Here is a 24,462-nt window from a genome sequence, read left to right on the forward strand (position 1 = left end):
AGAGGTGAGGCCGGTGAGACCGGAAGCAAGTGTGTTTTGTAGTTCCTTTTGGCCTTGGATAATGGTCCGGAGTGTTTCTTCTTGGTTGGAGGGGGCGGTGGCATATGTGAGTTGAGGAGTTTGTGATTGGTTGGGTGGTGGTCTTTGATGTGGTGGTTGGTATGTTTGGTAGTTTCTTTGTGGGTTTTGTTGGTTGTATGGTTGATTTTGTGAGTTGTATGGTCGGTTTTGTGAGAAATTTTGTGAGTTGTTGCTCCATCTTTGACCTCCTCCATTGTTGTTGTTGTCCCTATTCCCTTGTTGACGATTGTCTCTCCAATTTTGATTATGGTATCCACTCCCTTGATTGTAGCTTCCTCCTTGATAAGGGTGCCCTTGATTAGGATTACCGCCTTGGTAGTACCCTTGATTTCGTCGGTCATAGAAATTATGGGTAGCCGCCAAGGTGTTATCTTCTTGAAGGCTCGGGCACTCATCCGTGTAGTGGGAGTAGCAAGAACAAATGCCACACACTTTTTGAGGAACCAATTGTTGGTTGTGTTGTTGAGGTGGTGGAGAGTGTTGTTGGTATGATTGAGGTTGTTATGGTTGATGTTGGTTCAATTGGAGTTGCCTCAAGATGGATGTCATCTCGCTCAAGGATTGAGTTAGAGCGGTGGTTTCACTACTAGTTGATACCTCATTCACGGTCCTTGGGCGGTTGACTCTTCGTCTCATATGTTGATTGGATTCGGCTAAGTCAATGATAAGTTGCCATGCCTCCTCCGCTGTTTTATATTTGGACAAAGAACCATTGCTAGAGGTGTCCAAGAGAGTTCTATCTTGCTCTCGCATCCCTTGACATATGTATCCAAGCAATACTTGAGTGTCAATCATGTGATTAGGGCATGCGTCTAGTAGCTTGCGAAACCATTCCCAATACTCGTATAGTGGTTCCGTCTCACCTTGCACAATACAAGACATTTCCTTCCTTAGCCTATCCATCTTCTCCGGGGGCAAGAATTTATCCAAGAATCCTCTTCTAAGTAAGTCCCAATCGGAGGTAACTTCACTAGATAGAGTGTAAAACCATTCTTTAGCCTTGTCCTCAAGAGAGAAAGGGAAAGCAAACAACCATATAGCAACTTCATCGGATCCTTCCCGTCTAGTAGTTGAGCATATACGATGAAAGTCCTTGAGATGTCGAATAGGGTCTTGTGCGGGAAGCCCGTGAAACTTAGGTAGGAGGTTGATCAAAGCGGTCTTCAATTCAAAGTTTGCATTCAAGTTGGGGTGACTTACATGAAGGGGTTGAAGGACATAATCCGGTGCACCCGCTTCCTTGATGGTAACTCTCCTCGGAGCATCCATGGTGTTAGTACCTAAAACAAAAGAAGAATTGTTAGTGATATTGATGGAAGTATGACTAATGCCTTCCTTGAGTGACGGTTCAATGTTCACTTTTAGTAAGGTGGTTGAGGTGGTGAAAACCTCTTCACCTTTCCCAAACTTTAGCCGCCTCCGAGCTTGTCTAATATGAAACAAAGTTCGTTCTATTTCTGGATCAAAGGGAACTAAGCTCGGATTCGGTTGTGAACGCATCATGCAATGAAGGGGAAATGAGACTCATGGTAACGATGAGGGGTTAGTCACTTGAACAATTTACAATGAAATGCAACTATGTACATATATACACACTTATTCCAAACAATAACATGGCACACTAAGCAAAGTTCCCCGGCAACGGCGCCATTTTGATAAACGAAATTTAGCATGCCGATTTAGAATTCAATGGTGAATATGATCGTGAGTATAGTCTAATCGACACTTAAACTTCGCACTAAACAATCCTACAATCTATAACCGAGAGTACTAGTCTCCCGAGTCGTCCTCCCTTGGAATTGCTAAAGTGTGCATCTTATTGATTAGAAAGCCTTGTTAGGATTCCTTGAAGGTTTTAGCAATGTAATAGGAAACAAACAATCAATCATTAAAAGACTTGGCTTAGGGTTGGCATTAGAAATTCTATCCTTATAGTTCCTTCAATGATGACAACAATTAGGCCTTGCCTCATTTAGTTACCCCCTAGGTATAGAGGAAAGTCAAATGAGAATAATCAACTTGAGTCACAAGTCCTAGCTTCACCTCGTGGGAATCTAGCTTTAGTGCACTCCAAGTCAATTAGCAATCCCTAATTCCAAATCAACAATGGACACAACTATTCAACTTCTTCTAATGGCCCAAACCCTATGCCAAGTAAGAATTTTCTACTCCATAACTAGTGTTGACATTTTATCAAACATTTGATGAGCAAGAATGAAAGTCATAGTAAAAATGAGAAGAAAAATAGAATTAAAAGTATTGCAACACAAGGAACTAAGTACAATTATCAAAGAACAACAATGAAAATCAAATTCTCAAGGTATTGATAAAATCCAAAACTACAAAGTTAAATTCTAGATCTATGAGAATTGAGCAATTACAAACACTACTTGAAATTGGAGAAGAAGATCTATGACATGAACAAAGTGAAGTGAGAATTGCAATGGATCTCACCAAAGAGTGATTGAAAATTCAGAAATTGGATGAAGATGAACCCTAGTGAGAGCTTGGAATCTCTCTCTCCGTCTCCAAGAGTGTAACTAACTATCCCTCAAAATATCTAAAATCTAGAAAAATGAACCAAAAGTCCTTAACCCTTGTTCCTTTGGTCTTCTTAAGCTTTTCCTACCAAGGCATTTCCCCAAAATGGGATTCCCAACTACCTCCACACCTAAGTCACGTGGCTCTAAAAAAAATCATATTCGAACATCGGCGCGCACGCGCAATGTACGCGCGCGCGCCACCGAAGCATCTTGTAATGTGCGCGGAGGCGTGATGTACGCGCGCGCGCCCATGTTGATCATGGCTTAGCCGCTATGCAAGCCGGCTCGTGGCTTGGCTCTTGGCTTCGACTTCTAGTTGCTCTATCCACGCAGACGCGTCAGGTGCGCGCACGCGCCCATGCTGAAATGTCCAAGGCTCAATTCTCATGCTCCCTTCCTTTGCACCCGTCCTCCTTCTCTCTTCCGGTCCATCCCTGCCCTATATTCTGAAACCACTTAACACACAGGTCACGGCATCGAATGGCATCAAGAGAAGATTAGAAATGTATCTATTTTAGTGCAAAATAAGCAAGTTTTCATCCATGGGGCAAAATTAGGAAAGGAACACAAAATCTTGTATTTTCATATAGAAAGCGTGTGGAATCATTGATAAAACCCCTGAAATCAACACAAGATAAACCCTCAAAATGAGGTTTATCAATGTGTATTTGGCCAAGGGAGATAAGAGAGGGTAGTGATGTGGTAAAATGAAGAAGGATAGAGGGGTTTATATAGTGGAGGGAGAGGGGTTAGGGTTCGGTTATTTAGGGTGGGTTTGGGTGGGAAAGAGATTTTGAATTTGAAGGTAGGTAGGATTTATGGGGAAGAGTGGATGGATGTGAGTGGTGAAGAGGTGATGGGGAAGAGTGATTGAGGTGATTGGTGAATGATGTTTGGGGAAGAGTGTTTTGAAAAGGTGTGAGAGAGACGGAGAAGGGTAGGTGGGGATCCTGTGGGGTCCACAGATCCTGAGGTGATCCTGTGAAGTCCACAGATCCTGAGGTGTCAAGGATTTCTCATCCCTGCACCCTTTAGGCATGTAAAATGCCCTTTGTATGCAATCCTGGCATTTAACGCCAGACTGCAGCATGTTTCTGGCGTTAAACGCCACCTCGATGCTTGTTTTGGGCGTTCAACGCCAATCTGCAGCATGTTTATGGTGTTGAACGCCACTTCCATGCTTGTTTCTGGCGTTTAACACCAGCTCTCCTCAGGGTGTAATCCTGGCGTTTAAACTCCAGACTACTACTTGTTTCTGGCGTTCAACGCCAGCTTCATGCTCTGTTCTAGCGTTAAACGCCAGCCAGATGCTCCTTACTGGCGTTTAAACACCAGTATGCTCTTCCTCTAGGGTGTGCTGTTTCTTCTGCTATTTTTTATTCTATTTTTAATTTTTGCAATTGTTTTGTGACTCCACATGATCATAAACCTAATGAAACATAAAAGAATAATAGAAATATAGATAAAAAAATTGGGTTGCCTCCCAATAAGCGTTTCTTTAATGTCAATAGCTTGACAGTGAGCTCTCATGGAGCTTCTCAGATGTTCAAAGCATGATGAGGGCCTCCCAACACCAAACTTAGAATTTAAATGTGGGGGCTTCTCAACACCAAACTTAAAGTTTGGTTGTGGCCTCCCAACACCAAACTTAGAGTTTGATTGTGGGGCTCTGTTTGACTCTGTATTGAGAGAAGCTTATCGTGCCTCTTTTCCATGTTTACAGAAGGATAACCTTGAGTCTTAAACACAAGGTAGTCCCCATTTAATTGAAGGACTAGTTCTCCTCTGTTAACATCAATCACAGCTTTTGTTGTGGCTAGGAAGGGTCTTCCAAGGATGATGCATTCATCCTCATCCTTCTTAGTGTCTAAGATTATGAAATCAGCAAGGATGTAAAGGTCTTTAACCTTCACTAACACATCCTCTACCAATCCATAAGCTTGTCTTATTGACTTGTCTACCATCTCTAATGAGAATGTGGCAGCCTGTACCTCAAAGATTCCTAGTTTCTCCATTACAGAGAGTGGCATAAGATTTATACCTGAACCCAGGTCACACAGAGCCTTCTCAAAGGTCATGGTGCCTATGGTACAGGGTATTAAGAATTTACCAGGATCTTGTTTCTTTTGAGGTAAAGTTTGCTGAACCCTTGTATTTAGTTCACTAATGAGCAATGGAGGTTCATCTTTCCAAGTCTCATTACCAAACAACTTGGCATTCAGCTTCATGATGGCTCCTAGATATTGAGCAACTTGTTCTCCAGTTACATCTTCATCCTCATCAGAGGAAGAATAGTTCTCAGAGCTCATGAATGGTAAAAGGAGGTTCAATAGAATCTCTATGGTCTCTATATGAGCCTCAGATTCCTTTAAGTCCTCAATAGAGAAATCCTTTTTGTTTAGAGGATGTCCCAGGAGGTCTTTCTCACTAGGATTCACGTCCTTCTCTTCCTCTTTGTATTCGGCCATTTTGATTATATCAATGGCCTTGCACTCTCTTTTTGGATTCTCTTCTGTATTGCTTGGGAGAGTACTAGGAGGAGTTTCAATGATTTTATTACTCAGTTGACCCACTTGTGCCTACAAATTTCTAATGGAGGACCTTGTTTCATTCATGAAACTTAAAGTGGCCTTAGATAGATCAGAGACTATGTTTGCTAAGCTAGAGGGGCTCTGCTCAGAATTCTCTGTCTGTTGCTGAGAAGATGATGGAAAAGGCTTGCTGTTGCTAAGCCTATTTCTTCCACCATTATTAAAGCCTTGTTGAGGCTTTTGTTGATCCTTCTATGAGAAATTTGGATGATTTCTCCATGAGAAATTATAGGTGTTCCCATAGGGTTCACCCATGTAATTCACCTCTGCCATTGCAGGGTTCTCAAGATCATAAGCTTCTTCTTCAGAAGATGCCTCTTTAGTACTATTGGATGCATTTTGCCATCCTTTCAGATTCTAAGAAATCATGTTAACTTGCTGAGTCAACATTTTGTTCTGAGCCAATATGACATTCAGAGCATCAATTTCAAGAACTCCCTTCCTCTGAGGCATGCCATTACTCACAAGATTCCTCTCAGAGGTGTACATGAATTGGTTATTTGCAACCATGTCAATGAGTTCTTGAGTTCCTGCAGGCATTTTCTTTAGGTGAATGGATCCACCTACAGAATGGTCCAGTGACATCTTAGAGAACTCAGATAGACCATAATAGAATATATCCAAAATGGTCCACTCTGAAAGCATGTCAGAAGGACACTTTTTGGTCATCTGCTTGTATCTTTCCCAAGCTTCATAGAGGGATTCACCATCTTTTTGCTTGAAGCTCTGAACATCCATTCTAAGCTTGCTCAGCTTTTGAGGAGGAAAGAACTTAGCTAAGAAGGCCGTGACCAGCTTATCCAAAGAGTTCAGGCTATCTTTAGGTTGTGAGTCCAACCATGTTCTAGCTCTGTCTCTTACAACAAAGAGGAAAAGCATGAGCCTAGACTTCAGGATCTACTCCATTAGTCTTAACAGTATCACAGATCTGCAAGAACTCAGTTAAAAACTGATAGGGATCTTCTGATGGAAGTCCATGGAACTTTCAGTTCTGTTGCATTAGAGCAACTAGTTGAGGCTTCAGCTCAAAATTGTTTGCTCCAATGGCAGGGATTGAGATGCTTCTTCCATAGAAATTGGAAGTAGGTGTAGTATAATCACCAAGCATCCTCCTTGCGCCTTGATGAGCGGATAATTTGTACGCTTTTTGGCATTGTTTTTAGTATGTTTTTAGTATCTTTGAGTTAGTTTTTATTATATTTTTATTAGTTTTTAGTTAAAATTCACTTTTCTGGACTTTACTATGAGTTTGTGTGTTTTTCTGTGATTTCAGGTATTTTCTGGCTGAAATTGAGGGATCTGAGCAAAAATCTGATTCAGAGACTGAAAAGGACTGCAGATGCTATTGGATTCTGACCTCCCTGCACTCGAAGTGGATTTTCTGGAGCTACAGAAGCTCAATTGGCGCGCTCTCAACGGCGTTGGAAAGTAGACATCCTGGGCTTTCCAGCAATATATGATAGTCTATACTTTGCCCAAGATTTGATGGCCCAAACCGGCATTCAAAGTCACCCTCAGGAATTCCAGCGTTAAACGCCGGAACTGGCACCAAAATGGGAGTTAAACGCCCAAACTGGCATAAAAGCTGGCGTTTAACTCCAAGAAGAGTCTCTACACAAAAATGCTTCATTGCTCAGCCCAAGCACACACCAAGTGGGCCCGGAAGTGGATTTTTATGTCATTTACTCATCTCTGTACACCCTAGGCTACTAGTTTTTTTATAAGTAGGACCTTTTACTATTGTATTTTCATCGAGGAATCTTGGTAGCTATCTTTGAGTTTCATGCTATCTTAGATCATTGGGAGGCTGGCCTCACGGCCATGCCTAGGCCTTGTTCTTATGTATTTTCAACGGTGGAGTTTCTACACACCATAGATTAAGGTGTGGAGCTCTGCTGTACCTCGAGTATTAATGCAATTACTATTGTTCTTCTATTCAATTCTGCTTGTTCTTGTTCCAAGATATCACTTGTTCTTCAACTTGATGAATGTGATGATCCGTGACACTCATCATCATTCTCACTTATGAACAAAGTGACTGACAACCACTTCTGTTCTACAAGCAACAAGGCTCTAGTGTTTATCTCTTGGATTCTTTAACTGGAATCTTCGTGGTATAGGCGAGAACTGATGGCGGCATTCAAGAGAATCCGGAAGGTCTAACCTTGTCTGTGGTATTCTGAGTAGGATTCAATGATTGAATGACTGTGACGTGCTTCAAACTCCTAGCAGGCGGGGCGTTAGTGACAGACGCAAAAGAATCGCTGGATTCTATTCCGGCCTGACCGAGAACCGACAGCTGATTAGCCATATGCTGTGACAGAGCATAGGAACATTTTCACTGAGAGGATGGGAGGTAGCCACTGACAACGGTGAAACCCTTGCATAAGCTTGCCATGGAAAGGAGTAAGAAGGATTGGATGAAGACAGTAGGAAAGCAGAGAGACGGAAGGGAAGGCATCTTCATACGCTTATCTGAAGCTCTCACCAATGATATACATAAGTATCTCTATCTTTATCTTTATGTTTTATTCATCATCTATACCCATTTGAGTCTGCCTGACTGAGATTTACAAGGTGACCATAGCTTGCTTCATACCAACAATCTCCGTGGGATCGACCCTTACTCGCGTAAGGTTTATTACTTGGACGACCCAGTGCACTTGCTGGTTAGTTGTGCGAAGTTGTGTTTATGCCATGGTATTGAGCACCAAGTCTTTGGAGCCATTACCGGGGATTGTTTTGTGTAAAAGTAGTGATCACAATTTTGCGCACCAAGTTTTTGGCGCCGTTGCCGGGGATTGTTCTGTGTATGGACAACTGACGGTTCATCTTGTTGCTTAGATTAGGTATTTTTCTTCAGAGTTCTTAAGAATAAATTCTAGTGTTTCATGATGATCTGTTGAAGTCTGGCTGGCTGAGAAGCCATGTCTAATCTTATTGGACCGAGGTTTCAACTTATCATCACAAGAGCTTGTTGATTTCTATCAATCTTGATATTGGAGCAATGATCTGCTAAGGCTTGGCTAGCCATTGGCCATGTCTAGTGTTTTGGACCGAAGCTTTCTTTGAAAGCTTGGCTGGCTGTGAAGCCATGTCTAATTCCTGGACCGGAGTCTTAGACTAACATTGCAATGATTCCTGGAATCCAAATTGAGAATTCTGAAACCTTTATTTTCTATTCCCATATAATTTTCGAAAAAAGCACAAAAAAAATTATAAAAATCATAAAAACCAAAAAATATTTTATGTTTCTTGTTTGAGTCTAGTGTCTAATTTTAAGTTTGGTGTCTTGCATGCCTTGTTTATTTGATCTTGGTTCTGTTTTCAAGTCAATAGTACAGGGAACTGAAGATTCAGAACATGCAGCAGAGGAATTACACAGAAAAAGCTGAGCGTTCAAAACGCCCAGTGAAGAAGGACAGACTGGCGTTTAAACGCCAGCCAGGGTACCTGGTTGGGCGTTTAACGTCCAAAAAGGTAGCATTTTGGGCGTTAAACGCTAGAATGGATACCATTCTGGGCGTTTAACGCCAGGATGGCACAAGGGGGAAGATTTTGTTTTCAAATCAATTTTTTTCAAGTTTTCAAAGTTTTTCAAAATCAAATCTTTTTCAAATCATATCTTCTCAATCAAATGTTTTCAAAATCAATTTCTTTCCTTTTTCAAAGATACTTACTAACAATTAATGATTTGATTGAACATCTCAAGTTTGTTGCCTTTTCTGTTGAGAAAGGTTTAATGTTTGAATCATATCTTTTCTTGTTCGGCAAGTCATTAATTTTTAAAATCATATCTTTTAAAATTGTTTTCAAATCATATCTTTTAAAATTGTTTTCAAATCATATCTTTTCAATCATATCTTTTCAAGCACATCTTTTTCAAATAGTTTTCAATTATATCTTTTTAACCTCTAATTTCAAAATCTTTTCAAAAATTACTTGATTTTTTCCTTTTACTCTTGGTTTTCGAAAATCAATCAAAGTTTTTCAAAATATTTTCAAACTTTTTCACTTAATTTTCGAAAATTTCCTTCCCCTCTTCTCACATCCTTCTATTTATGGAGTATAACTCCTTCTTAATGCACAATTCGAACTCTATCTGATCAAGTTCGAATTCTTCTACCTCTTTCTTCTGTTTTTCTTTTCCTCTGACACCTCAAGGAATCTCTATACTGTGACATAGAGGATTCCACATTTTCTTGTTCTCTTCTCTTTCATATGAGCAGGAACAAAGACAAAGGCATTCTTGTTGAAGCTGACCCTGAACCTGAAAGGACTTTGAAGCGAAAGCTAAGAGAAGCTAAGGCACAATTCTCTGTAGAGGACCTAACTGAATTCTTCAAAGAAGAAGGACCTATGGCAGCCGAAAACAACAACAATGCCAACAATGCAAGGAAGGTGCTGGGTGACTTTACTGCACCTACTCCCGATTTCTATGGGAGAAGCATCTCTATCCCTGCCATTGGAGCAAACAACTTTGAGCTTAAGCCTCAATTAGTTTCTCTAATGCAACAGAATTGCAAGTTCCATGGACTTCCATTGGAAGATCCTCATAAGTTTTTAGCTGAATTCTTGCAAATCTGTGACACAGTCAAGACTAATGGGGTTGACCCTGAGGTCTACAGACTGATGCTATTCTCTTTTGCTGTAAGAGACAGAGCTAGAATATGGTTGGACTCTCAACCTAAGGAAAGCCTGGACTCTTGGGAAAAGCTAGTCAATGCCTTCTTGGCAAAGTTCATTCCACCTCAAAAATTGAGTAAGCTTAGAGTGGAAGTCCAAACCTTTAGACAGAAGGATGGAGAATCCCTCTATGAAGCTTGGGAAAGATACAAATAATTGATCAGAAAGTGTCCATCTGACATGCTTTCTGAATGGAGCATCATAGGTATTTTCTATGATGGTCTCTCTGAACTATCCAAGATGTCTTTGGATAGCTCTGCTGGAGGATCTCTTCATCTGAAGAAGATGCCTACAGAGGCTCAAGAGCTAATTGAAATGGTTGCAAATAACCAATTCATGTACACTTCTGAAAGGAATCCTGTGAACAATGGGACAAATCAGAAGAAAGGAGTTATTGAGATTGATACTCTGAATGCCATATTGGCTCAGAATAAAATATTGACTCAACAAGTCAATTTGATTTCTCAAAGTCTGTCTGGAATGTAAAATGCACCAAGCAGTACTAAGGATGCTTCATCTGAGGAAGAAGCCTATGATCCTGAGAACCCTTCAATGGAAGAGGTGAATTACCTAGGAGAACCCTATGGGAACACCTATAATTCTTCATGGAGAAATCACCCAAATTTCTCATGGAAGAATCAAGAGAGACCTCAACAAGGTTTCAACAACAATAATGGTGGAAGAAACAGGCTTAGCAATGGCAAGCCTTTTCCATCATCTTCTCAGCAACAGACAGAGAATTCTAAGCAGAACCCCTCTGACTTAGCAACCATGGTCTCTGATCTAATCAAAACCACTCAAAGTTTCATGACTGAAACAAGGTCCTCCATTAGAAATTTGGAGGCACAAGTGGGACAGCTGAGCAAGAAAATTACTGAACTCCCTCCTAGTACTCTCCCAAGCAATACAGAAGAAAATCCAAAAGGAGAGTGCAAGGCCATAAACATGGCCGAATCTGGAGAGGAAAGAGAGGAAGTGGACGCCACTGAGGAAGGCCTCAATGGGCGTGCACTGACCTCCACTGAGTTCCCAAATGAGGAACCATGGGAATCTGAGGCTCAAAATGAGACCATAGAGATTCCATTGGAGTTACTTCTGCCATTCATGAGCTCTGATGAGTATTCCTCCTCTGAAGAGGATGAGTATGTCACTGAAGAGCAAGTTGCTAAATACCTTGGAGCAATCATGAAGCTAAATGACAAGTTATTTGGAAATGAGACTTGGGAGAACGAACCTCCTTTGCTCACCAAAGAACTGGATGACTTGTCTAGGCAGAAATTACCTCAAAAAAGACAAGATCCTGGGAAGTTTTCCATACCTTGCACCATAGGCACCATGACCTTCAACAAGGCTCTGTGTGACTTAGGGTCAAGTGTAAACCTCATGCCCCTCTCTGTAATGGAGAAGCTAGGGATCTTTGAGGTACAAGCTGCAAGAATCTCACTAGAGATGGCAGACAACTCAAGAAAACAAGCTTATGGACTTGTAGAGGATGTTTTGGTGAAGATTGAAGACCATTACATCCCTGCTGATTTCATAGTCCTAGAGACTAGGAAGTGCATGGATGAATCTATCATCCTTGGCAGACCCTTCCTAGCCACAGCAAAGGCTGTGATTGATGTTGATAGAGGCGAACTGATCATTCAAGTGAATGAAGAATCCTTTGTGTTTAAGGCTCAAGGATACCCCTCTGTCACCATGGAGAAGAAGCATGAAGAGCTTCTCTCAAATCAGAGTCAAGCAGAGCCCCCACAGTCAAACTCTAAGTTTGGTGTTGGGAGGCCACAACCAAACTCTAAGTTTGGTGTTGAACCCCCACATTCAAACTCTAAGTTTGGTGTTGGGAGGTTCCAACATTGCTCTGAGTATCTGTGAGGCTCCATGAGAGCCCTCTGTCAAGCTACTGACATTAAAGAAGCGCTTGTTGGGAGGCAACCCAATGTTATATTTTATCTATTTTCTTTTGTTATTTTATTTTATTTTGTAGGTTGATGATCATGAGAAGTCACAAAATCAATTGAAAAAGCAAAAACAGAATGAAAAACAGGAAGAAAAACAGCACACCCTGGAGGAAGAACCTACTGGCGTTTAAACGCCAGTAAGGTTAGCAGTTGGGCATTTAACGCCCAGTCTGGCACCATTCTGGGCGTTTAACGCCAGAAAGGGGCACCAGACTGGCGTTAAACGCCAGGAAAGGGCAAGAACCTGGCGTTAAACGCCAGAAATGGGCACCAGCCCGGCGTTTAACGCCAGATTTGGCACAAAACGTGTTTTTGCATGCCATTTGGTGCAGGGATGACTTTTCCTTGACACCTCAGGATCTGTGGACCCCACAGGATCCCCACCAACCCACCACTCTCTCTCTCCTTCCTCACCCATTCACCAATCACCTCAACACCTCTTCCCCATAAACCCTTCTTCACTCCTTCATTTTCACACCACCTAAACACCACTTCTCCCCCTCTTTGGCCGAACACAAAGCCATTCCCTTCTTCCTCATTTCTTCTTCTTCTACTCTCTTCTTTCTTCTTTTGCTCGAGGAAGAGCAAACCTTTTAAGTTTGGTGTGGTAAAAGCATTGCTTTTTGTTTTTCCATAACCATTTATGGCATCCAAGGCCGGAGAAACCTCTAGAAAGAGGAAAGGGAAGGCAAAAGCTTCTACCTCCGAGTCATGGGAGATGGAGAGATTCATCTCAAGGGTGCATCAAGACCACTTCTATGAAGTTGTGGCCATGAAGAAGGGTCAACTTTGATCAAAGATTGGACCAAGTCCTCATAAACATTTGTGAAGAGGGCGCTCAATGGAAGAGAAACTCAAGAGGGAAGCCGGTTCAACTGAGAAGGCATGACCACAAGTCCATCACTAAGAAAAAGATGGAGTATACAAGGGACCCCTCTCATCATGAGATCCCTGAGATGCCTCAAGGGATGCACTTTCCTCCACAAGACTATTGGGAGCAAATTAACACCTCCCTAGGAGAATTGAGTTCCAACATGGGACAACTAAGGGTGGAGCACCAAGAACATGCCATCCTCCTCCATGAAATTAGAGAAGATCAAAGAATCATGAGAGATGAGCAACAAAGACAAGGAAGAGACGTTGAGGAGCTCAAGCACTCCATAAGACCTTCAAGAGGAAGAACAAGCCGCCATCACTGAGGTGGACCCGTTCTTTAATCTCCTTGTTCTTTATTTTCTTGTTTTTCGAATTTTAGTGCTTATGTTTATCTATGTTTGTGTCTTATGATCATTAGTGTCTTAGTGTCTATGCCTTAAAGTTATGAATGTCCTATGAATCCATCACCTTTCTTAAATGAAAACTGTTTTTATCACAAAAGAACAAGAAGTACAGGATTTCGAATTCATCTTTAAAACCAGCTTAATTAGTTTGATGTGGTGGCAATACTTTTGTTTCTGAATGTATGCTTAAACAGTGCATATGTCTTTTGAATTTGTGGTTCATGAATGTTAAAATTGTTGGCTCTTGAAAGAATGATGAAAAAGGAGACATGTTACTGAGGATCTGAAAAATCATAAAAATGATTCTTGAAGCAAGAAAAAGCAGTGAATACAAAAAAAAAAAAGAAAGAGAGAGACGAAAAAAGAAAAGAAAGAGAAAAAGAAAGAAAAAGAAAGAAATAAAGTTGTGATCCAAGGCAAAAAGAGTGTGCTTAAGAACCCTGGACACCTCTAATTGGGGACTCTAGCAAAGCTGAGTCACAATCTGAAAAGGTTCACCCAATTATGTGTCTGTGGCATGTATGTATCCGGTGGTAATACTGGAAGACAGAGTGCTTTGGGCCACGGCCAAGACTCATAAAGTAGCTGTGTTCAAGAATCATCATACTTAACTAGGAGAATCAATAACACTATCTGGATTCTGAGTTCCTAAAGAAGCCAATCATTCTGAATTCCAAAGGATAAAGTGAGATGCCAAAACTGTTCGGAGGCAAAAAGCTACTAGTCCCGCTCATCTAATTTGGAGCTAAGTTTCATTGATAATTTGGAGTCTATAGTATATTCTCTTCTTTTTATCTTATTTGATTTTCAGTTGCTTGGGGACAAGCAACAATTTAAGTTTGGTGTTGTGATGAGCAGATAATTTGTACCCTTTTTGGCATTGTTTTTAGTATGTTTTTGGTAGTTTTAGTTGAGTTCTTAGTATATTTTTATTAGTTTTTAGTTAAAATTCACTTTTCTGGACTTTACTATGAGTTTGTGTGTTTTTCTGTGATTTCAGGTATTTTCTGGCTGAAATTGAGGGACCTGAGCAAAAATTTGATCCAGAGACTGAAAAGGACTGCAGATGCTGTTGGATTCTGACCTCCCTGCACTCGAAGTGGATTTTCTGGAGCTACAGAAGCCCAATTGGCGCGCTCTCAACGGCGTTGGAAAGTAGACATCCTGGGCTTTCCAGCAATATATGATAGTCCATACTTTGCCCAAGATTTAATGGCCCAAACCGGCGTTCAAAGTCACCCTCAGGAATTCCAGCGTTAAACGCCGGAACTGGCACCAAAATGGGAGTTAAACGCCCAAACTGACATAAAAGCTGGCGTTTAACTCCAAGAAGAGTCTCTACACGAAAATGCTTCATTGCTCAGCCCAAGCACACACCAAGTGGGCCCGGAAGTTGATTTCTATGTCATTTACTCATCTTTGTACACCTTAGGCTACTTGTTTTCTATAAGTAGGACCTTTTACTATTGTATTTTCATCTTTGGACATCTAGTTCTTAGATCAGATCTTGGTAGCTATCTTTGAGTTTCATGCTATCTTAGATCATTGGGAGGCTGGCCTCACGGCTATGCCTAGACCTTGTTCTTATGTATTTTCAACGGTGGAGTTTCTACACACCATAGATTAAGGTGTGGAGCTCTGCTGTACCTCGAGTATTAATGCAATTACTATTGTTCTTCTATTCAATTCCGCTTGTTCTTTGTCCAAGATATCACTTGTTCTTCAACTTGATGAATGTGATGATCCGTGACACTCATCATCATTCTCACTCATGAACAAAGTGACTGACAACCACTCTTGTTCTACAAGCATACGAGGCTCTAGTGTTTGTCTCTTGGATTCCTGATACACGATGCATGGTTGATCGCCTGACAACCGAGTGCTCGCCTGACAAACGAGCCAGCCATTCCGTGAGATCAGAGTCTTCGTGGTATAGGCGAGAACTGATGGCGGCATTCAAGAGAATCCGGAAGGTCTAACCTTGTCTGTGGTATTCTGAGTAGGATTCAATGATTGAATGACTGTGACGTGCTTCAAACTCTTAGCAGGCGGGGCGTTAGTGACAGACGCAAAAGAATCGCTGGATTCTATTCCGGCCTGACCGAGAACCGACAGCTGATTAGCCATATGCTGTGACAGAGCATAGGAACATTTTCACTGAGAGGATGGGAGGTAGCCACTGACAACGGTGAAACCCTTGCATAAGCTTGCCATGGAAAGGAGTAAGAAGGATTGGATGAAGACAGTAGGAAAGCAGAGAGACGGAAGGGAAGGCATCTTCATACGCTTATCTGAAGCTCTCACCAATGATATACATAAGTATCTCTATCTTCATCTTTATGCTTTATTCGTTTATCACTATACCCATTTGAGTCTGCCTGACTGAGATTTACAAGGTGACCATAGCTTGCTTCATACCAACAATCTCCGTGGGATCGACCCTTACTCACGTAAGGTATTACTTGGACGACCCAGTGCACTTGCTGGTTAGTTGTGCAAAGTTGTGTAGTGAATCACAATTTCGCGCACCACATACGCACACAACAATGAAATTCTGCTTCCTGTGCGTACGCACACCACCTTGCCAAGCCTCTGCTGGGAGCGCTCGCACGCCTTGTGCGCGCACATTCCCATGTGTTTTGCACTTTATGCATTTGCGCACGAAACCCTCTTTTTGCGCTCTCTGTGCAAGTGCATGAGCTTATGCGTATGCACGCCAATTTGCACCCATTCTGCTGGGAGCGCTGGCACAGCCTGTGTGCATGATCCCCTATCTCTTTTCGCTCTTATGCATGCACACGGACCTGTGTGTGTGATGAGCGGATAATTTATACGCTTTTTGGCATTGTTTTTAGTATGTTTTTAGTATGTTTTAGTTAGTTTTTATTATATTTTTATTAGTTTTTAGTTAAAATTCACTTTTCTGGACTTTACTATGAGTTTGTGTGTTTTTCTGTGATTTCAGGTATTTTCTGGCTGAAATTGAGGGACCTGAGCAAAAATCTGATTCAGAGGCTGAAAAGGACTGCAGATGTTGTTGGATTCTGACCTCCCTGTTGATAAACCACTATTTTATGGTTTATATAATGTTTAATTGTGTGGTTTTATCGTGATCCTTACCCACTTATTCATTAAAATAGCAGGCATTTAGATTTCCTTCCTGAATTCATTACATGTTTGAAAACTTCTTCTTAAAGACTTTAATTATGTACTTTTAATTCTCCTTTATCCCATTCGATGCCGTGATCTGTGTGTTGAGTGTTTCAGACTTTACAGGGCATGAATGAGTTAGAGATTGGAAAGGAAACTAGCGAAAAATGGAAGGAACACAAGAATTTGAGGAGATAACCAGCGAGAAGTGACGCGGTCGCATGGCTCACGCGACCGCGCGAAGGAGAGCAAATCGCATTGACGCGGCCGCATGGATCGCGCGGCCGCGCGGATTGGAAAAGCTCAAGCGACGCGGCAGCGTGGACGACGTGAACGCGTGGCATGGAAAAGCGCGAGTGACGCGTCCGCATGAGTGACACGATCGCGTGACATGTGCGATCTGCATAATCTGCAGAATTCGTTGGGGGCAATGTTGGACCCTATTTCGACCCAGTTTTCGGCCCGGAACAGCAGACTAGAACCAGAGAATATGCAGAAACAAAGACAACATTCATTCTAGACAGTTTTGAGTTTTTTTAGATCTAGTTTTCACTCCTCCTCTAGGTTTTTCTCTCTAGGTTTTAGAATTTAATTTTCAATTGGTCTTAGCATTGGAACATTGAGAAGAGTTATTTCCTCATCAAGACTTCGTCATTCTAGTTCGTTCTCTTAACTTGGTTTATTCCTTCCATGTTCTTTTCTTTGTTCAATTTTGTCATTTGAATACTTTTATGATTATTTAATACAAGAATGATTTCTTTCATTTTAATCCATTTTACCTTCCAATAATCATGTCTTCTTTTAATTCCCTTTCATATGTTATGGATTTATTATTTACAATGAGCGAGTAGTTCCCCTTACTTGATGGGGAGTTGATTGAAAGGAACTCTTGAGGTGGAATGATTGAAAGAGAATTTGTAATTGGGTTAACTGTTGAATTGCTATCTTGTCACTAACACCAGTCCCTTTGAATTAAGTGGGTTGCAACTCGTGAACAAATCTATCATTCCAACTTGTTTGACTTTCCTTTACCTAGTAAGGAATAACTAAACAGAACAACCATTAATTATAAATTAATCCTAAAATCACTCCATCAATAATAGAGATTCCAACTAATCAACTCCCAGTCAAGACTTTTATTTATGTTATTCAAATTTCCTCAATTTAATTTTCCATCTACTTAACTCAACTTTTTGGAAACATCTAATTAATAAAATAGCACACTTTCCTGCAACTCGTTAGGAGACGACCTGGGATTCATACTCCCATTAATTTTTAATTTAAATTTTCTGTGACACATTTTAAATTGATAGGCAGATTTTTGGTGAGTTAAGAACTATACTTACAACGTAACTATTTTAATAATTTTTAATTCACCAATTTTTGCACACATCAATTTTTGGCGCCGTTGCCGGGGAGTTGCAACAGTGTGTTAATTTATTGATTGGTATTTATTTTTATTGCAATTTTTTTTCTTTTTCTTTTTGTTTTATCACTATGAACTGCACGTTTCTTTCGTTAAATGACGCGTTCGCTTCCTGATCCAAGCTTGCCAGTATTTGACCCTGAAATTGAAAGAACTCTTTCACATATAAGGCGAGCTAGGCGTAGGCGACTCCTCTTTGAGGATGAACCAGAACCGTCATTTAAGGAAGAAACAAACTTCCTTTCTACTGATCCAGTTCATTTACGTGCAGGTGACATGGCAGCACCCAGAAGAGTTACCATCCAGGAGGAAGGAGCCCCTGATTTTACGCTCCAACCATTCTAGGGACACTACCCAGCAGTAGCTGTAGATTTTGAAATAAAATCTTCACTACTCAACTTGATGCCCAAATTTCATGGCTTACCTGCTCAAGAGCCTATCAAGCATCTTAGGGATTTCCACACCGCTTGCTCTACTGTTAAGCGTGATGGAGCTGATGAAATCTTTATTCTATTAAAAGCCTTCTCGTTTTCTCTGGAGGGAAAGGCAAGAGAGTGGTACTACACTCAGCCCAGAGAAACTATTTCCAACTGGGATACACTTAGGAGAGAATTTCTGGATAAATTCTTTACAGCTGAAGTTGCTGTCAAGCTAAGGAAGGACATTTCTATGATCGTCTAGGATGAATCTGAGACCCTCTATGAATACTTAGAACGCTTCAATACACTTCGAAATGCATGTCCCCATCATATGATTGACAAGATCGTCTTACTCGGTTACTTTACACAGGGTCTGAAACCTCAGGATAGAACCACACTGGAAGGTGCTTGCAATGGTTCTATGAAAAAGCACAAGACTACAGACGAAGCATGGGAATTGATCAGAGACTTAGCTGACTCTACTAGGAATTATAGACAAAGACAAAGTCGATCAAGAGCTGTTGCGGAGGTATCCACTAATACAGAGACTACCGCTATAACCCAGAGTCTATGTGAAATTACTAACTTGCTGAAGCAGATGCAACTGAATCAACAACAATCTCAGGAAGTTCAGCCTTCTCAACCACAGCACAGCCAGCAGTTGGTCCCGCAAAGAGTGTGCGGCGTCTGTGCAGATTATAGACACTATACCGATGAGTGTCCGCAGCTCCAACAAGAAGACAATACTGTAGCAGCCACTTACAATTTTTATGACCACCCCAATCAAGGGTACAGTCAAGGTGGCAACTATAATCAAGGATGGCAGGATAATTCCAACCAAGGCTGGAGAGATAATTCCAACCAAGGCTGGAGAGACAATTCTAACAGAGGAGGTAGAGATAACAATGGAAACCAGAGGTGGAACAACAATCATAACAGGCAGCAGAATCAACCTTACAGAGCACCTCATTTAAGACAACCTCAAGCCCCTCAACAAACCTCTCAGGCCACCAGCATCTCTTCATCCCCTAATGCTGACTTACTACAAACCATTGTTCAGAGACATCAGGCTATGGAGGATTATCTTAAAACAACCCTGGATACTTTCACTTCTACTGTCACTTCTACTTTACAAACTCTTGTCTCACAGATGGGATCAATGCAAATTTCCAATAACCAATCCTCAAGCTCTGGTGGACTCCCATCTCAACCACTCCCCAACCCGAAGGGTGGTATTAATACCATCACCCTAAGGTCTAGAACCACACTGCAGGAGAGAAGTCAGGAGGAACCACGCCCCACAGAACACGCCTCAGCTGAAGAGGTTGTGGAATTAGAAGATGTTGAAGAGGAAGAGGACATACAGGACATAGCTGAGAGAGAAGAGGCTCAACCACAGGAGAAAGCACCGAAAGGCGCAGACACTGCAGAAAACACCACTCCTATTCCATTTCCACAACTTGCAAGGAAGCCCAAGAAACAGTTGGAACCTGACCCCAAAATGATAGAAATCTTCAAAAAGGTTGAGGTAACTGTTCCCTTTTTTGATGTCATTCAACAGGTACCTAAATATGCAAAGTTTCTAAAAAATTTATGTATACATAAGGACAAAATTAATGAATTAGAAACTATCCCTTTAGGAAGTTCCATATCTGCTTTAATGGGAAGTTTACCTGAAAAATGTAGTGACCCAGGCCCTTGTATAGTTAGTTGTACTATAGGTGGTGTAGTAATTTATGATTGCATGTGTGATTTGGGAGCATGTGTTAGTATTATGCCTTTATCTGTATATGATGTTTTAAGGCTCCTTCCCTTGAAAAGGTCGGCAGCTCATTTTGTGTTGGCAGATAAAAGCATTATTACAGTAGCTGGAGTTGCTGAAGATGTTTTAGTAAACATAAAAGGGCTCACATTTCCCATTGATTTCTATATCTTGGAGATGCCCAATAATGACTCAGATAAGCCATCATCAATCTTACTTGGCAGACCATTCCTAAAGACATCAAGATTCAGATTAGATGCCTTTTCTGGAACATATTCCTTTGAAATAGATGGCCGAATAGCAATCTTTAATTTGAATGGAGTCACAAACAACCCTCCAGAAGATCATTCCATCTTCCAATGTGATGTCATAGATAAAACTATAGCTGAAATTCACCAAGAAGAACTGGAAGAGAAGTACACAGAACAAAGTCCAAGTGTGGGGACTCTATTAGCTAACGATAAGGACACTTCTGGATTTTCACAAGCTCCAGACAATCCAGAGCCTATCCATGACCAGAAGACTGAGTTGAAACCTCTCCCTCCACATCTCAAATACGCTTATCTTGAAGAGGGGCAGAAGTTTCCAGTTATTATTGCACAGGATCTCACTCCTGAACAGGAAGAGCAGCTACTTAATGTGCTGATGAAGCACAAGAAAGCAATTGGATGGAGTTTGGCAGACATCGTAGGCATCGACCCTCAGGTATGTGAGCACAGAATATTTTTAGAGGAAGGAGCAAGACCTGTTCGCCAACCCCAGAGAAGACTGAATCCCACTATTTTGGAAGTTGTCAAAAAGGAGGTGACCAGACTATTGGAAGCAGGTATCATATATCCCATTTCAGACAGTGAATGGGTAAGCCCAGTACAAGTGGTGCCCAAGAAGTCTGGAGTCACTACAGTGAAGAATGAGCATGGAGAGCTCATAGCAACTAGAGTTCAGAATGCTTGGAGAGTCTGCATTGATTACAGGCGTCTCAACCAAGCTACCCGTAAGGATCACTACCCACTTCCATTAATTGATCAAATGCTAGATCGTCTGTCAGGTAAATCACATTATTTCTTTTTAGATGGTTACACAGGTTATTTCCAGATTCATATAGCCCTTGAGGATCAGGAAAAGACCACTTTTACATGTCCTTTGGGAACGTATGCTTATAAGAGAATGCCCTTTGGCTTGTGCAATGCACCAGCTACCTTCCAAAGGTGCATGATGAGTCTTTTCTCTGACCTTATTGAGGATTGTATGGAAGTTTTTATGGACGATTTTAGCGTTTATGGTGATTCTTTTAGCCTTTGCTTAGATGGATTATCTAGAGTATTAGATAGATGTGTTAATACAAACCTTGTATTAAATTTTGAAAAATGTCACTTTATGGTAAAATAAGGGATTGTATTAGGACATGTGGTATCTAATAATGGCATTTCTGTAGACCCAGCAAAGGTGAATGTTATTTCTAGTTTACCTTACCCCTCTTCTGTGAGGGAAGTCCGTTCGTTCCTTGGCCATGCAGGTTTTTACAGGAGATTTATTAAGGACTTTAGTAAGGTAGCACTTCCCTTATCCAGATTACTGCAGAAGGATATTGAGTTCGAGTTCAGTGATGATTGCAAACAAGTGTTTGATAAGCTGAAGACTGCTCTGACTCAAGCTCCAATTGTGAGAGGACCAGACTGGAGCCAGCCATTTGAAATCATGTGCGATGCTTCCAACCATGCAGTAGGAGCAGTGCTTGTTCAGTGTGAAGGTAAGGATCCTTTTGTTATTGCTTATGCGTCTAAAACTTTAGACGCTGCCCAGTCCAATTATACTACTACTGAGAAAGAGCTTCTTGCTATTATTTTTGCTCTGGATAAATTCCGAGCTTATCTACTTAGTACTAGAGTAGTAGTGTATTCGGACCATGCAGCTTTGAAGTATCTATTAGCCAAAAAGGAGTCCAAACCAAGGCTCATACGTTGGATACTGCTTTTACAAGAATTTGATTTAGAAATAAAAGATATGAGTGGCAATCAGAATCTAGTGGCAGACCACTTGAGTCGCCTTGAGCACATTAAGGATGATTCTACTCCTATAGATGATAATTTTCCATTTGATAACCTGCAAGCAGTATCTGAGGTAGCACCTTGGTACACACCTGTAGCTAATTATCTAGTTAGCCGCACATTTCCTCCACATTTTTCTAAGCATCAAAGGGACAACTGAAAAGCGAGTCTAAATATTATATATGGGATGACCCATATTTGTGGAGATATGGTGCTGATCAGGTAATTAGACGTTGTGTACCCCAATCAGAATTCCAGTCCATTTTGGAGGCCTGACACTCATCTGAGAGTGGAGGACATTTTGGCCCTCAAAGAATAGCTAGAAAGATCTTAGACTGTGGATTCTGGTGGCCTACTCTTTTTAGAGACGCTGCTGAGTTTTGTAAATCTTGTCTTCCATGCCAGAAATTTGGTAATATATCCAAGAGGGATGAGATGCCTCAACAAATTATGCTTTTCTGTGAAATTTTTGATGTTTGGGGCATTGACTTCATGGGTCCATTTCCAAATTCTAATGGTTATTTTAATATATTGTTAGCTGTGGATTATGTTTCCAAATGGGTAGAAGCAATTCCTACCCGTACTGATGATGCTAACACTGTTGTTTCCTTTGTGAAAAACCATATTATATGTCGCTTTGGATCACCACGAGCAATCGTGAGTGATCAAGGCACCCATTTCTGTAACAGGAGACTAACAGGATTAATGAAAAAGCATGGGATAATCCATAAAGTCGCAACAGCTTACCATCCCCAAACTAATGGACAAGCCGAGGTGTCAAACAGAGAAATCAAGCGTATCTTACAAAAGATAGTAAAGCCTCATAGAAAAGACTGGAGCACCAGGCTACAAGATGCACTTTGGGCATATAGAACAGCATATAAGGCACCCATTGGGATGAGTCCTTTCCGCTTGGTTTATGGAAAAGCTTGTCATCTCCCAGTTGAAGTAGAACACAGAGCCTTTTGGGCAGTTAAGGAGTGCAACATGGGAATTGATAAAGCCGGAGCTGAAAGGAAGTTGCAACTGCAAGAATTGGAGAGCCTTCGCCTAGAAGCCTATGAGAACTCAAGAATATACAAGGAGAAGATGAAGGCTGTACATGATCAAAACATCAAGAAGAAAGAGTTCCAACCTGGAGATTTAGTCCTCCTTTACAAATCTCGACTAAGGCTCATGCCAGGCAAGTTGAGATCAAGATGGGAAGGTCCATATAGAGTAGAGAAGGCAGAACCATACGGAGTTTATCACCTAAGCCATCCTTCAAGCTCTGAACTCATTAAAGTTAATGGACAACGCCTGAAGCTATAACATGGCGAAAAGAGGCAGGGAAACAAGGAGTTTGAGATCTTCCTCTTGGAAGACCCCCACATAGCAGAAGATTGAGCTAGGGGTGCGTCCAACTTACGGACGTTAAAGCAAAGTGCTAGGTGGGAGACAACCCACCATGGTATGATCGTTCCTTTCTTTATTTTTAGTTTTTCTTATTCAATAACTCTTCTCTTTATTAGTTCTTTCGTGCATTTGCATTTACATGTTTTTATTTTCCAAAAAAAAAATTTTGCTACGCAACGCAATCGCATCAGCGACGCGTCCGCATCACCTGGAGAGCGAAGAAAAATAAAAGTGAACAGAAAGTCACGCTGGAGCGTGGCTGGAGGCGTGCCTTTGGCATGAATCAACCCACGCGACCGCGTCCCTGACGCGTTCGCGTCGCATGGGAATCATGGCCTCCCACGCGACCGCGTGCCCCACGCGGCAGCGTGCCCTGAATTTTCGATGTAATAGGGTGCACACCCGAATGTTGTGCGAGAGTGGTGCTGGATTGGGGCTGCACGCACAATCCTACCCACGCAGCCGCGTGACCCACGCGACCGCGTCACATTTCCCTAAAGGCCCACTCACGCGATCGCATGCCCCATGCGATCGCGTCACTCTATTTTGGCAAATAAATTAATTTGAACAGAGAGTTGTGCGGCCGCGAGGCTGTACTCGCGCCAGAAGCCTACTATGAGTCATGCGACTGCGTGCCTGACGCGATCGCGCGACCATACCCTAAAGCGCATCCACACGAACGCGTGCCCCACGCGGCCGCGTTGCTTGCGCCGCACAGCCCCACCAGAACTGCCACATTATCTTATCTTTCTCTCCTCCAAATCCTAATTTTTCTTCCCCCCCCCCCTTATTTCTCCCTTCTCCCTTTCCCCCTTCTACCCCACCCTTCACACTCTTCTTCTCTCACCTCCATTAACAAGGTTTTCTTTTCTTCCTCCCTTTTTTATCATTCTTCTTATTTTAGATGTTATTTTCTTTTCTCTTTTTTTTTTCTTTTCTTTATCGTTATTTTCTTTCTTCTTCTTTCCTTTTTCCATGGTGCTAGCATATTATTTGAGTCATCATTCCTCATTATTTGCTTGTGGTTTATTCTATATTGTTTGGCACTTATATCTTATTCTCACTAAAGGATTGCTTGCATGTTTACTTTAATACTTTCTATGCCTTATTTACCATGCAT

General features: G+C 41.5%; 2 non-coding genes across 2 annotated transcripts; one reads left to right on the forward strand and one right to left on the reverse strand.

The window, feature by feature from the left end:
- Nucleotides 1-5,854: 5,854 nt before the first annotated feature.
- On the forward strand, nucleotides 5,855-5,962 carry LOC130958757 (small nucleolar RNA R71). Its single transcript, XR_009077863.1, has one exon. It is a non-coding gene; the product is annotated as a small nucleolar RNA R71 (small nucleolar RNA).
- A 4,017-nt stretch (nucleotides 5,963-9,979) lies between these two features.
- On the reverse strand, nucleotides 9,980-10,083 carry LOC130958307 (small nucleolar RNA R71). Its single transcript, XR_009077436.1, has one exon. It is a non-coding gene; the product is annotated as a small nucleolar RNA R71 (small nucleolar RNA).
- Between the last annotated feature and the right edge of the window lie 14,379 nt (nucleotides 10,084-24,462).

This window comes from Arachis stenosperma, chromosome 10 (assembly GCF_014773155.1).
Source record: "Arachis stenosperma cultivar V10309 chromosome 10, arast.V10309.gnm1.PFL2, whole genome shotgun sequence".
Classification (NCBI taxonomy): Eukaryota; Viridiplantae; Streptophyta; class Magnoliopsida; order Fabales; family Fabaceae; genus Arachis; species Arachis stenosperma.